General features: G+C 39.4%; 1 protein-coding gene across 2 annotated transcripts in view; it reads right to left on the minus strand.

The window, feature by feature from the left end:
• LOC144595246 (bifunctional heparan sulfate N-deacetylase/N-sulfotransferase 4-like) overlaps positions 1 to 15,400 on the minus strand; it is a 717,307-nt gene extending 701,907 nt beyond the window's left edge. Inside the window, exons 1-2 of one of the 2 annotated variants that reach the window (XM_078402506.1) lie at positions 15,281 to 15,400; positions 14,368 to 14,476 (exon numbers count right to left, since the gene is read on the minus strand). The gene's annotated coding sequence lies outside the window, so the exon portion shown is untranslated. Of the gene's footprint in view, positions 1 to 14,367; positions 14,477 to 14,632; positions 14,714 to 15,280 lie in introns of those variants that run through there. The other variant, XM_078402496.1, reaches the window with a different exon arrangement.
• Between the last annotated feature and the right edge of the window lie 340 nt (positions 15,401 to 15,740).

Here is a 15,740-nt window from a genome sequence, read left to right on the forward strand (position 1 = left end):
TATTAGATGTCTCTGAGTTTGACACTTAATATTAACAATGCTTATTAAAGTGCTCGAGGAAGGAGTAAAATTACTGAACTGCCAAAACTCTTGTGTTTTCAATGAAACACAAACCAAAGTGCATATATATTGTACGTTGTGAGACATTTAAAATTTGATCATATTTTGCAGCATTCCAAATTCATTTTAATACGTTTGAGGAAGAAGTGCTGTAAAAATGACTTCAAAATGTCATTGCCTGTCTGGAACCGAGGGCATATGAATTCCTGGTTCAGCGCTGTGAATACATACATAAGTAAAATATGCCAGCACAGGTTTATTGCATCTGGATCATATAATCTGTGCTGGTTGCAGGCTTGACCTTAAGTAGACAAGGTTCATACATGTAAACATGAGGCTCCCAAGCATTTGAAAGGACCCATTATTTGATCATAACAATATTTGACCTGCTTTGGCTGAGGGGCTACCTTTACATAAAGATATAAAAAAATGTCCTTCTGTATTTTGCCACTGTGAATTGCTGGTATTTCCTGTTTATATTTGCTTCTGATAATATGGGCAATCACTTGAGATGCACAGCATAAATATGAGCATCAGACTCGTGACAGATATATCTTTTTAAATGACCTAGAAGGAATCAGGACACAAACATTCAATCATTCCTTGACCTTTAAATGTAGGGGGTGCCAACATCTGTCGGGTGTAAGTAAGATACTTGTGGAAGGAAAACACTCAGTTGATATTTTCAACCACTTCTTTTCTCCGGTTGTCTTTTCTGCATTCAGTGTGGTACATTGATCATATCAAAAGATAGGATCAGTGTTAATGCTGTGTGGTTTTGCAGTCCTTGGAGATAATTTACAGTTCCCGTAATTCAATATCCTGCAAAGTGGCAATTTGCACATCAGCAAAGTTTAGATCGGAGCACATGCATACTAATTTGCCGAGGAAGATCTTGGAATGAATACATAAATAACCCTGCTGTACAATGAAACATCAACAGGGCACTAAGTGTCTCAAGATACATAAACACATTTGCAGTAAATCTTTGTACCTGAATTATGAATATTTTCTACTTGGAGGAGCAGCGTCCATCAGTCATAAATGTAATTTCCTTAGAAGAATTCAATCTTGCATATTAACGAGAAAAGAAGCTAATAAGTCCAGATGGCTGTAGTTTTATTTATATTTCTCTCCACAGCCAAACATGCACAGACAGCAGATTTTACTTACTGAAAGTTGGTAACCACAGCTTTTCCCAAACCAGGAATTTTTCACGGTCGACTACCCATTAAATCTATTCTTGTTTGGAGTGAGTCCCCGAGTGGAAATGTTCCACTTCCAAGTGATTGGCAAGGCCCGGGGCTGCTCAGGCTTTACAATTGCCCTCCCCAAATATTGCTTTGATAGCCAGTTAAGCCAAAACCCTCAGGCTTAACATCCTTTAACGCTGCCAAAGAAATTGAATGTATCACACATGTTAAAAAATTATAACAATGTAAACAAAATTATTAAATTTTAAAACATTTCTAAAAAACAAATAAATTAAACTAAATGGAATTCTGCTAAAATACTTAGGTATTAAACACGTTAAAATGGTTTGGTTTTTAATAAGATAGACAGGATTTATTCAAGCTGAAGTGTACCACTTAACAGGAACAGGGCCAAGAGCTAACAGAGTGGTTTACTAGGATAGCAGAAGAGCATTTAAACTCAATTGGCAGGGGGATGTTCACCAGCATATCATGACAAAAAAGGCAAAATATAGACAAAGGAGGTGATGGATATATTGAACGAGCTGGCAGAGGAGGTAAATGCCGCACATTTAAAAGACACTTGGATAGTTACATGAATAGGAAAGGTTTAGAGAGATATGAGCCAAACGTAACAAATGGACTAGCTTAGATGGGGCATCTTAGTCAACATGGACGATTTGGTCCAAAGGACCTGTTTCCCTGCCATGTGACTCTATGAGTGGAAATGCAAGATATTTCTCGAGAAGGAAATATACATTATTGGATGGAGGAGACCGACAGAGATCATTAGGAACAGAGGTACAGGTTTCAAATACATGTGCATAAAGGCACAATGTGTGGTGAACAAGGTCAATGAGCTGAAGGTACAAATAACTGCTATAAATGAGGATGTAGAACCAACAAATGAAACAAGACTCCATGTAGAGCAGGGCAAGCACCAAAATTCCTGGGTACAAAGTGTTCAGAAAAGAAAGGCAACGTTAACAAGATGGTGTGGCAATCCTGTTTAAGTGAGATATTGTAGTGGTTGAGAGACAGGATGTCCTTGAAGGGACAAGTGCAGGATCTATATGGCTAAACTGAAGAATCAGGAAGGGGATTATCAGGGTACTAAGAGCATACCATAACTCACAAGCAAGAAAAAGAGAGTCAAAAGAGTCAGCAGTGTTTAATTGTCGTATGTACCAGCAACAGAACAATGATATTCATACTTGGCTTACTTTTCAGGCCTGTTAATGAACTGATACACAAATAAATATTCAATAATCAATCATACAATAAATTAATAATTGGTAATAGTAGGTAATCAGATGATAAGTGTGGAAAATCAAAGTCTGTGCGAGAACCAATACAAAGTCCATGGAAGATAATAGTTGCTGAGGTTGTGGTTAGTGTTGTGCAGTTCATGAGCCTAATGGTTGCATGGAAGAAGCTGTTCTTGAACTTGGAAGTCATGGTTTTCAGGCTCCTGTTACTTTGTCCCAATAGTAGTCGTGAGATGAGAGAATGCTGAAGCCAGGATGGTGAGGTTATTTAATGATATTAGCTGCGTTTTTGAGGCAGTGCCTCCTGCAAGTCTCTTTGATATCGGGAAGTCAGTAGCTATGATAGAATGGACAATGTCCACCAGACACTGTAGCCTCCTTCATATCTGGGTTTCTGAGTTACTGAACTGGGCCGTAATGCAACCAGTAAGCTTTCTACTGTACATCTGCAGAAGTTTGATAGAGTGTCAAACTGATTCTCCTCAATCTTTTAAGGAAGTAGATGAACTTTTGTTGTGATTGCATCAGTGTGCTGGGCCCAGGACAGATCTTCAGAGATATGCAGAACCCAGAAATGAAGCTGTTGACTTTATTCATTGCAGACCCATCGATGAAGGCATGTTCATGGATTTGCTGGCTTTCCCTTCTTGAAGTTAACATTTAGTTTCTTGGTCTTGCTAAAGTTGAGAGCCAGATTGTTCTTCTGGCACCATTCAATCAGATTATCAATCTTCCTGCTCAACTCGGACTCATTATTACTTGTTATTCATCACACAATGTTGATATCATCAGCAAAGTTAACAATGGCGATCGCTTTGGAGGTGTGTCTGGTAACATAGTCATGGGTATAGATGGTTGTAGATGGTTCTCAAGTGTTGCTGATTCATACTGATTGTGGTCTGCTAAAGAGGAAGTCCAAGATTCATTTGATGCAATTGTATAGGGATGAACAGAGATCTAGTTCTTTAAGTTTTATACTGTTTCAGGTGATGAGTGTTGAACGCCAAGCTGTAGTCGATAAACAACACTGACATACTCAATCTTATCGTGCAAGTGGTTTAGTGCAGAGCAGATAGTCGGCATCACAACATCACCTGTTGATCTGCTGTGATGGTAGATGAATTGTACTACGTTCAGTGAGTGAGAGAGTGAGTGAAAAAAGGGTGAGAGAGAGGGAGATAGAGAGGGTGGGTGGGAGAGAGAGAAAATACAAATTGCTAAGGGGGTGATTTGTGGGGTTCCAATTACCAAACTGATTTATAGGAAGGCGACAATTATCCTATTGGGAAAAATGAACAAGACAATACCTATGTGTAGGAAAGAACTGCAGATGCTGGTTTAAATCGAAGGTAGACACAAAATGCTGGAGTAACTCAGTGGGACAGGCAGCATCTCTGCAGAGAAGGAAAGAAGGAATGGGTGACATCACCCATTCCTTCTTTCCTCTCCAGAGATGCTGCCTGCACCGCTGCCTGTCCCAAAATCCAGCATTTTGTGTCTAAGGCGACACCTATGGTCTCTTGAGCTCAGAAAAAATGGGAGGTGATGTCACTTAAACGTACAAAAATTCTTATGGGATTTGACAGAGTACATGCAGGGATGATTCCCTAATTGAGCTACCTGGGCTCTCTGTCCAGAATTGCACTCTCCTTATTTTGAGACAGAGTTGAGAAGAAATATCTTCATATGTTTTGTAGTAAACATTTGAAATCTTTGTGCAGGACCTGAGGTACCTGGGATTATAGCTTTGAAAATGACACAGCATGTTGAGAGAATAGTTATAAGATCCTCAAATTCAAAATTAGGAGCATAGAGTACAAAAGCTGAACCTGTATAAAACAATAGTTATGTTATAACTGGCGGCATATGTTCACTTTTGGCTACTGTAATTAAGGAATTTTGTGAGAGTCTGGGAGAAGCTGCAGAAAAATATCTATTAGTATGGTTCCAATGATAATTATATTGTGTATTAGTTTACAATGGAGAAGACAGGATTGTTCACCTTGGAGCAAAGGGAATTGAAAAGTGATCTAATTTACAAAATGATGACTGATTTAAAAAGGATAAATAGAAGGAAGTTATTTACATCAGTTCAAGGACTTGGAGATTGATTCTTTGGATCCACTTGAATTTCCTGCACTTTAGAAAGAACAATATAGCTGGAGAAAGAATGAATGCGCAGGACAAGCCTATACAGAAAATCTGGACAAGAAATACGTGAGCAGGGCCTGCAGAGAAAATCCATGTCAGGACATCTAAAATGCCCAAAAGTACAACAGATCTTCTCAAAATCACCCCAAGATATGGCACAGCAAACAACCCTTAATTGGACAAACATAAGGTAGGATAGACCTCTTAGGACAGTGGACTATAATTCCTGATTCGGAAGGTTCATGTTGTACTGAGCAAGTTCAATTCCCATCAGAGATAAAACAGGAACAAGTGGCAGATGGAGTAACATTATCAATTGTTAGCAATGAAAATCAATTAAATGTTTAAATGTTGGTGCAGTGAATGTGCAACACCAGCTTGTTTCAAATGTCTCCTTAAAGCTGCAAGGGGAAGTTTGGGTGCAAAGATAGGGAGTTCTCTGCAATGCTTGGGGGTCTAGACAATATGGATACAGTTAAATCAGGAGAGCACTCCCATTCCATCCATAGTAACTTTCAAAACACTTTACAAAAACTTACCTTTTTGTTGGCAGTCTCTGCTGAAGGATCCAGAGGGAGCAAGCTTTCACCTGCTCTGCATTAATCCAATTCTCAGGGGGCTCCTGAAATAGTTTTAATCATTTACAGCTGTTTTTGGAGTCCCGAGGGATGTGAAAAAAGGCTGATCCAACTTATTTTTAAACACAGGACAATAGTTTTGAGATAGGGCTTGTAACACCTCTTTTACATCTTGCATTGAACATGCAGCATAAATACAGAATATTCAACCCAATAAGTTAATACCCTCTATCTAAACCTATTGACATTGCCTTCTATTCATTTCACTCCTTTCCATTCACTTGGCTGCTCCTTAATTGTATCTTTTATTTGCCTTAACCAATCCATGCGAAAGCAATATGTTCCTGGTCTTTTCTGTGTATGAATGATTTTTAACATGCGACTACATTTTATTTCTAATGATTTTTTTACAGCAATAAAATCTGGAATAGTCAAACCATCCCTTGTCATTAATTTGACCTAGATGGTTACTTTTCCTTCAACAAGTTCATATGTTATTTCTGTACTTTCAGGAAATTGTTGTCAGAAGTGAAGCTTTCCAAAGGTCTTTATGTCCCTCCAGAGTTCTTGTGTAATTGAAGCTCTGTTAATGCCTCATTATGATCTGCTATCGATAACATATCACGTTGTATCATTGAAGGAGGATATGTTGATTGGGTTAGATAGAGGTGATTGAGTTGAATACACTGTTTCTGTGCTGTATATTCAATGCAAGGCAGAAGAAATAATAATAAGCAGGTCGGCAAACGATGTTTTCTAACAGAAAATAATTAATTGTTGGGATATAAAATTGACGACGCGGCTAAAAATTGTTCAAAATTACTATTTTTAATAGCTCAGCAATTTTATTTTAAACTTTCAGCAAACAAAAACAAAATCCCTATGATAATAGAGAGAAAAAAAAATCTTTGCCACTGACACTTTCTTTAAGCCCATTTATATAGGGCTCACTAACTAATACCACTAAGGGAATAACTGACCTCAAAAGCTTAAATTGACTCAGGCCTGGTTAGCATTTGAATGGGGAAAAAAACAGAGAGTAACTGGTGCCTGAGGCTGTACATGGAGCAGAGAGAGCAACCTGTCCAAGAATTTTCTAAGATATAAAGCATATTGCAATATGTAATGCATCCAATGGTTGCAGCAGCCTTGGGGATGAATTTTTAATTATGACTTTTGAAATGTCCAAAAAGTTGTGTAATATGGACATTTGCATATTTTAAACAAAAGGCCCTGAGGTGAAATTAGACTGGGGCAAGGCCCAAAACAGATAATGCTGTTACTTGCAGTTATTTGCAGTTTGGTTAATTTTAATATTATATGTGGCAATAAATGTAATTTGCTCCTGTTTTATTATTCCCACCTATTATGCCTTAATTAGATTCTTGCTAGCCTCTGCTGATACTGATGATATCAGGAACTCTGATGCATGGACTTTAAATGGATTGTCTATGAAACGGTATTGAATTTTCTCTCTACTCGTGACTTAAAATCATAACTGTTATTTCCACAAGCTAATTATAGACCTGCAGGCAATATTCCTTAATTCTTTCAACTCATTTAACGGCACAACATAATTCACTAATTCTTATGCTGTGCTGTCCATTATATCAATGTCTGAAGCATTATTTCACAGATAGCTCTTTCAAGTTCTGCTAATGGAATTCTATTTAGTTTTTACTACTCCACAGACTTCTGCTTAGTTGCACTATTATGACCATATTGGAGCAGAGAAACAACTGCGTATATTTTATGAATTTGTATTCTGTGTTGAAAGATTTGCACACTGAGAATTTATGATCACGTTTATATGGAAGTTAGGAAGGTGGCTGGAATTATTTTTGTCCATTAAAATTAGATTTTACATTTAATATTTTATAATCGAGATAATATAATAGATATTCACTCTTGGCAATTCATCATTCAATATAATTTGTAAAAATAAACCATACGATTACTGTAAATGTTTTAATAATTCATACAAGTGGATTTACATCATAGATAACATGATGTTAAAGTGTTATCAATTACATTCATTTTACAATGAATTCAATGGGAATTCTTCAAAGATATTATTCAAATTCTTCAAAGATATTAAGTCATTATTTCCTTTTAGATGGGGTGAGCTAATAACTGTTCCACAACCCTTCCAAAATCATTCGGATTTGCATACTATGTGCCTGCAAGAATGACCCCATTGTATCAAGTTCCCATAGTGGCATGGTCACACCCTAACAAAAAATTTCCCCAATTGAATTTTCCTGACATAAGCAGTTTTGTAGACAATTTTCTTCCATTAAACTTTTCTGTCCTGGCTCACAATCTCATAATCTTTTCTGTACACAGCCTGACACCAGAGATAGAGTGATAGTAGTCATAATTCTTAGTATGACTTGATAATAGGTTGGACAGGAGGCTCTTTGTTCTTTCGGGGAAGCAAAACTTACTTTTATTACCAGTTTTACTTTGCTCCTGAAAGATAATTAAGTTTGTATGGCATAAGGCTAGTCAGTAAAATGATTTTTTCAAAATATTGTATATGTGCAAGATGCAGCTATTCTTATTTTATGATAAAGTAACATATTGTCTATTGTATGCCTTAGATTCTGAATGCAAATGAATCCGGATGAATCTGGTTTAGTTGCATACCCTTTTCGTTTGCTAGAATCAGGAGTATTGTTCCCAAGACCTGGTTCTATGTTAAGGTCCAATGAAACTTCCCTTTATGTTGGTGCTTCCGCGAGTTCAAGTGAATCTTGTCAGGTTTCATAACGGACATGAATAAATGGACTCATTAGTCCAATGCAGTTGTTTCTCAATTTTAGAACTATTTTAAAGAAGGATCACTAAGCAGACTGTAAAGCAAGTCCTAAGCTTATTCAAGTGGTCTGACATCTCATCTCAGAAACTTGAGGTAACATAGGATTGGCCACATGTTACAGGTGCTTCTGAGCACCAATGTAGCTCACTATGTGTAATGGGATCTATGTGGCAATATTTCAGGTATTTGTAAGATGTGATAAAAATGAGTTAACCAAAAAACAGTGTGAAAACTAATAGAAAAAAAAAATTGCACTTCAAAAATAGGTCAACACAGTTTAGTTTTGTTTAGTTTAGAAATACAGCGCGGAAGCAGCTCTTCAGCCCATTAAGTCCGCATCGACCAGTGATCTCCGCACACTAACAGCTGCTCCATAGGTCAATGTTAATAGATCCATCTCTTCCTTTGGTATCCTATGACCCTCACATTCCATCACCACCCACTGCCCTCACCCCTCCCACCCTTTCTTCGCCTGCAAGGTAGTCCTTCATCACGTCACTTAATGTCATAATTTATGATGGTTTCAGACTGGTAATAATATTCTAAGAATCAAAACATTGAAGATAAATCACCTCGGCCATTACTATTTTTTATTAATATGCCATCATTAATAACTAGAAATTGCCACTTCATGGACATTAAATAGATACATTTGTAATCAGATAAAATAGCACCAAAAGAGAAAAAAATGTAACGAAGATAATATAAAAAAAAATGTTAAGTAATTTGCACTACTCTTGCTTGGACTTTGGTTGACCCTGCAGTAGGGAGAGATGCAGCTGGTCAGAGGAGCGAATAAGAGGGTTGTCAAAGTGGCTATGGATGGTAAGGAGGGGTGGGGGGTAGCAGGGTTGATGTCATGTCATTAATGATTGGAAGGACTGGTTGGTGGCTGGTAATTAACTGGGAGGTGGAAGATGGTTGGTGATTGGATATTGACCCAGTGGGTGCAGGAAACTGGCTGATGGTCTGGTCATGAGATGGGTGCTATGTTGGTGCTCGGATTATTAACTGGGGAGGGTTTTGGGGAGGAAGGAGGAGGAGGGAGGGAGGGAGGGAGGGAGGGAGGGAGGGAGGGAGGGAGGGAGGGAGGGAGGGAGGGAGGGAGGGAGGGAGGGAGGGAGGGAGGGAGGGAGGGAGGGAGGGAGGGAGGGAGGGAGGGAGGGAGGGAGGGAGGGAGGGAGGGAGGGAGGGAGGAGGGAGGAGGGAGGAGGGAGGGAGGGAGGGGGGAGGGAGGGAGGAGGGAGGGAGGAGGGAGGGAGGAGGGAGGGAGAGAGGAGGTGGTCGAGAGGAGGTGGTCGAGATCGTCAGGTCAAGATCGTCAGGTCATTACGCTGGGGATTTGGATGGGGTTAGGCTATTAAAGGGGTGGGGGGGTGCTTTGATGTCAGGTCATTCATTTTATGGGAGGGAGGGGGGGGGGGTGTTGTTGGCTGAGTCGTTAACGGGGATAGGGATTTTGGTGCCAGGTAATTGATATTCGTGGGGGATAGAGAGAAATTAATTGATGTATATAATGAAGAGGGTGGGAGAGGGTTGGGAGCAGGTCAGAAGCCTGTGTCGGGGGTGTCATTGCTGCCCTGGGCTGGGGTGTCAGTAAGTTACAGAGCACCGACCGAGATGAGATGAGCTGGGCTGGGCTGGGCTGGGCTGGGCTGGGCTGGGCTGGGCTGGGCTGGGCTGGGCTGGGCTGGGCTGCCGGTGCCGGACGCTGGTCCGGTGAAGTCGGGCGTTAGTCCTGGGGATCTACAGACGTTCCATCGGGTGGATGGGTGGACGGATATAAAAATCAAACTTCGCCTCCACCGGCTGCAAATTTCGACTGCTCGCTCACATTTTATGTTTTCCAGAGAAGTCGGGAGGCCATGGGAAATCCCCTGGCCGCTGATCAGGGGTAAACAGCTAACAGCCGGGACTGCGCTGGAGAGATGATGGGTGAAATGCTCAGTGCAAGTGGCTACAACGTGGCATTTAAATCACCTGCATATATAACACTCAAATTCCAGAAAAGACATTATAAAAATCCGGATCTTAAGGTTACTTTGTGTGTAGCTGTCATAAGTCTAAAGAAAGGCTTGTGATAAATGGCATTAATGTGCCATCGTTATCGCTTGAGTTTTATGTCTGTTTTCCATCTTAAAGAACACGGACACAAAATCAATGAAGGATTTCAGTGGACCATGTCAGCAATAGTTACAGACCACTGGCTGATTAAGGCCTTAACACTGGCTAAATTCAGACTTCCCAAAAGCTGAGGGAAATCTATATAATTGTGTGCACGGTCTTAGCGGCATGCACCTTTGACCGGGCCTTATTGACTGTCTTCTGTAGATAGGTTTGTATCCGGAGCTGCTTCAATTAAATAATGTGTTAGAGTGCACACAAGCAGCTTTTGTGAGCTCCAGAGCATTGTTGGAGCTGATTTCACCGCAACAGACCAGTTAAAAAGGTTTTGCTGTTACAACCCAAAGGCTGGTTGGACACCAGGTTAGAAAGGTTTACAAATAAAAAGGTTAGCTTTCACCGATCATATGTGACTTTTAATGGGTGAGTGGAAGTACAAATATTTCTAAAGGCCCAATTTGAAAATATGTTTTTCAGGTTGATGCGGGCCTAATGTTCCCAGCTTGGTTGTAACCAGCTGCAATTGCTGGGCTCCAATGCTGCCTGTGTGGAGTTTGCATATTCTTCTTGATACCATGTGGGGATCTTGTTTAAACTTACCACTTCACATTGCAATGCAGAGGGAGAGTTCACTTTTTACATAATTAAATGCCAGCATTTGAACACAAGGATTATTTACCTTAATATTTACCTTTTATTATTAACTAAGCCCTTGTACCACTACCTCACTCCCACTCCATATTCAATCTTTTCCTTTGTCAATTATCACCAAGCTGACTGTCTAAAACAATACCACTTCCTCTCGCTGCCACTATTTGTGAATCCATCCTTATACAAGCATAACAACACCCTTGACCTCCTCCAAATCTCTAGACTAAATGCAATCCCTCTTCTGCTTAATCCATCTCTTTATGGAGACACCTTTTCTTTATGGCAGAAACAAAGAACTGCAGATGCTGGGTTTACACAAAAGAACACAAAGTGCTGGAGTAACTCAATGGGTCAGGCAGCATCTCTGGACAACATGGATAGGTGATGTTTCGGGTTGGGACCCTTTTACAAACCCGCAATGTCACCTATCCATGTTCTCTTGAGATGCTGTTGGATGCTCTGAGTTACTCTAGCACTTTGCACCTTTTCCTCATGATCTCTTAGCCAACTCTCTACGGCCAAACACCAACCTTGCCAAAAGTCGGCCCAACCCTTGCCACATTGCAGCATCCATTTACAACCCCTCTCAATGTTCTAATCACTCTTGAATTTCCAGTTGCAGTCTACTGACCATTTTCTGTGACCCAAACCTGGGTCCTCTTTCTGAAGTCTTCACACTTTAGCAATGTGGGATTAGGCCCATGCTGTATTAATAGCACTGCCAGGCATGGAAATTAAATTGCTTTTGAGGGCAAATATTCTGCTAGGCTTATTCTGTCATACACCATATCTTGGATTTTGTTCACTTCTAAATTATGAGTGGCAGTCCCTCTAAATAAAACATTCTTGACCTATCATTACAACAAATTAATTACCAACTACAGGTAGACCAACATCTTTTGTGCAATAGAGCAGCTTAATTGAACCTTATCATATTTTGTTCCTATCCATTTAAAAAATATCCCCTGATGTGCTGAATTATCTGCCGCAGTTTTAATAAAACTACTACAAGTAAGGTTATCACCAGCAATAAGACTTTCTAATAACATTGTCCAATTCCTCCAGTGAATAATCTAATTTATATCATGGAAAATGCACATTATATAAAAAATACATGTAACCATTTAATCATTTTAATAGTGTACAATTGTCATTAAAAAAAAAAGATTTTTGATTTGATTGGTTTTAAGTTTGATAATTAAGTGCCGATAATGAACGGAATTTGTCAGTGTCAAGATTTGTAAGTGATCAGTTTTGTGAAAATTGTCTGTTCTAGAAGTAAATTGAATCTCAAAACAGCATAAAAGAACTTAAATTGATTTGGGCCTAACTCCCATAACAATCAAAACACCCCACATTTTTCATCAGTTAGCCATTTCATATCATATCATATATATACAGCGCGGAAACAGGCCTTTTCAGCCCACCAAGTCCGCGCCGCCCAGCGATCCCCGCACATTAGCACTATCCTACACCCACTAGGGACAATTTTTACATTTACCCAGCCAATTAACCTACATACCTGTACGTCTTTGGAGTGTGGGAGGAAACCGAAGATCTCGGAGAAAACCCACGCAGGTCACGGGGAGAACGTACAAACTCCTTACAGTGCAGCACCCGTAGTCAGGATCGAACCTGAGTCTCCGGCGCTGCATTCGCTGTAAAGCAGCAACTCTACCGCTGCGCTACCGTGCGCTAGATTGCACCAAAATTATTGATGTTGCCAAATGTAATCACCATTCCTTCCCAGTTGAAGTAATGATCAAGACTAATCAATGCGTGGTTGGCATAGCCATTTTATAGAATCTGTTCATCCAGTTCATTGGAAGATTTTACAACAGACCTCAAAGCTATACTGTGGACCATGCAGAAAATCTTGTTTGCTTGAACTCAATTCTTGATATTAATTCAATACAAGATCATTTTTATTCTTTGCTATTGTGGCTTGTTGCTGAGACTTGAAACTGGCAGTACATTTTGTAAATCAAAGTTTGTAATTTTTTTGCTGATCATTTCCTATTCATGAATGAGAATAGACATGATATTCAAGAAAATTATTTGAACAAATGCTGAAAATTAGATGGTCTTTCACTGTGAGCATCTTCTTTGGCCTATTACCTTATGTAAAATAAAAATAAGGATGCTGCAATTCATAGAAATCCAGCATTTTTTTCTGTACACTAGGATGCTCAATGTGTATACATTTTATACATGAAAACCAGACTAATTCAATTATATGCGCAGGAAGGAACTGCAGATGCTGGTTTAAACCGAAGATAGACACAAAGTGCTGGAGTAACTCAGCAGTACAGGTAACATCTCAGGAGAGAAGAAATGGGTGATGTTTCGGTCGAAACCCTTCTTCAGTCCGAAGTCTGAAGAAGGGTCTCAACCCAAAATGTTACCCATTCCTTATCTCCAGAGATGCTGCCTGTTCCACTGACTTACTCCAGCACTTTGTGTCTATCTTCTATTTCAATTATAACTAGATTAGATTAGCTGGCACACATTTTTCAGCTAAAGTGCCATCAGACTCAGGAACAACTCTTTCCCCACTGTCATTAGGCTTCTGAACAGTCCTTCCCTACTGTCCAATTCACCTCTATCCTATTGCGGATATTGGACTTTATCGAAGGAACTGGCGCGCTGCAATGCTGAGAACTATATTCTGCACTCTACCTATTGTACTTGAGTTTGACTTTATTTTAAGTATATATTATATACAGTGTTATCTGATCTGATTGTATAGCATACAAAACAAAGCTTTTCACAGTACTTTGGTACACGTGACAATAACAAACGTAAACCCAAACCCACGTACTGGGAACTGAGAGCTTATCCAAACCTCTGTTCTGCAGCCAACTCACCTTCCCGAGGTTTCTTTAAGACTTATCCCATCAATATAAGTAGCAAAGGTTAAATAGAAGTAAATTGTGGGAAAATATAAATAACAAAAGAGTGTTGTACACATTCATATTTTGTTGTTTGTTTTTGTGTATTATCACATAATGATCCTTCAAAACTGACTGCAGAAATTGGGGGGCTGCATGGAATATTCTACCTGAGAGTTCATGAAACTGTATCATTAGCATAGCAGCAGATGATAGTCTTAAATGTACATGTGAGATCTAACCATGTCTATACATAAGCAAGGTATATGGAACATGATGCACAAATCTTCATTGCTACTAAATCAAATACGAGTGCTTTGTTTTTCACAGTGGTTACTAACATGACTTGCACGGCACTCCATCGTTTCACATGGTAATATTCAACTTTTCAAATTGCAAGTGTAATAATATGCACTAAAAGCAAACCCTTCTTATTTTTGCAACATCCATGAGGACTTTCAGTCTTTGCACAGTGAATCACTGTCACTTGCAATTGATATGGCCCTTCCTCCACATTCACAAACACCCACACCTAGGAGGCATTGTGAGAACGCTCCTTTAAATAAATTTTGCTGCTGTGACCTGATGAGCTATTACAGTTACATAATGAAAACTTTTTTTTGTAATTACCAGCCGGTATTCTCTGGGACCATTTCAACAAATTTCAGCAGACTCCAAAGGTGCCTCAGGGAAACAGGCTCTCTGCTGCCACCTCCTGGTAGTGATAAATTGCCCTTTCCTGGTAAAGAAAACAACAGGAACGTAATACAATAACAGCACTGACAGACAGCAAATATATATTAGGCATATAAAAACGAATATAAGACATTAGCTAGATAAATCCTTTAAGCAGCTTCTGAAAATTGAAATGAGCAGAAAGTGTAACCGGCCTTACACTTCAGTGTTTTGCTTCTCTTCATCTTAACATTCTTCGGCTGGCTTACTTTGATTTTTGTCCTCTCTCATAACAGCAGCCGTCACTCTCTGTAGAGATACACAAACTGATAAACACCTGCAGCTCCTTCTTGGCCAATTTCATCACTGTCACAGCATCGCTTGCAAGCCAGTGACAAGGAAAAGATCACACAGAATCCTGAGCAATGAAATGAATGAAGGCAATTTACATGGTGCAGCATGTCAGCACAGCTACTGCCATGCCAAGACAAAGCACATCAGTGGTACTAGCCAGAAAGAACATTCTTTAAAAATGCAGACAACATAACATGAATATTTTATCTCCTGCACCTTTCTTTGGATTAAATATGTTAGAGAGGCCGAACTGTAATGGAAGCTGAATAAATGAAGGTCCTGGTTCGGCAAAAGAAAGGAAAGACATGCAGAAAAAAATTGTTAATGATTCTTTCTGCACAAATCCTGCTGATCCTCAATCATATTTCCTCACATTAATTTCAAACAGTTTAGTTTATGTTATGCCAGTTTTCAATGGAGTAAAAAATCCCTTTAACAACACTTAAAACAGAAATACAGCACACATTATTCTGTTGTCATCTTATCTGTAGTTGCAAAAATCCATATAACAAACCCTTTTTTCCCCAAAAGAAGTATTCAGTACTTTCATCTTCCTTTCAGCATCTGCTGATTGGGATCATAAAGCACTTCCTTTGTTCCGACAGCTATCATGAAGCGGCCAGTCACTTGCTTATCTGCATTTTATGTAAACTAAATTAAGGCTCAAGAATAAATCTTCAGTGAACCTCCTAGATTGCTTGTGGGCAGGCAGGCTAGTTCCATTGCCACAAAAGAACAAACCTCAGTTGCTCATCCATTTCACAGCTTTGCTCCACACAACTACCTAAGCCCCATTGCTTTAGATCCATCTGCAACAATTTACAGTTAACTCCTTCCTTTAATCCACCTGCTTTTGAGTCTCTCAAAGGACTGTCAGCCAGGATCAAGTGAAGCACTTTTTTTATACAACCCAGAATGAGCAGGTGGTTTGAGTAAGAGAGTCTCATATCAACCTTGTACTTTTATATTGTGTG

This window comes from Rhinoraja longicauda, chromosome 1, assembly GCF_053455715.1.
Source record: "Rhinoraja longicauda isolate Sanriku21f chromosome 1, sRhiLon1.1, whole genome shotgun sequence".
In the NCBI taxonomy this organism is placed as follows: domain Eukaryota; kingdom Metazoa; phylum Chordata; class Chondrichthyes; order Rajiformes; family Arhynchobatidae; genus Rhinoraja; species Rhinoraja longicauda.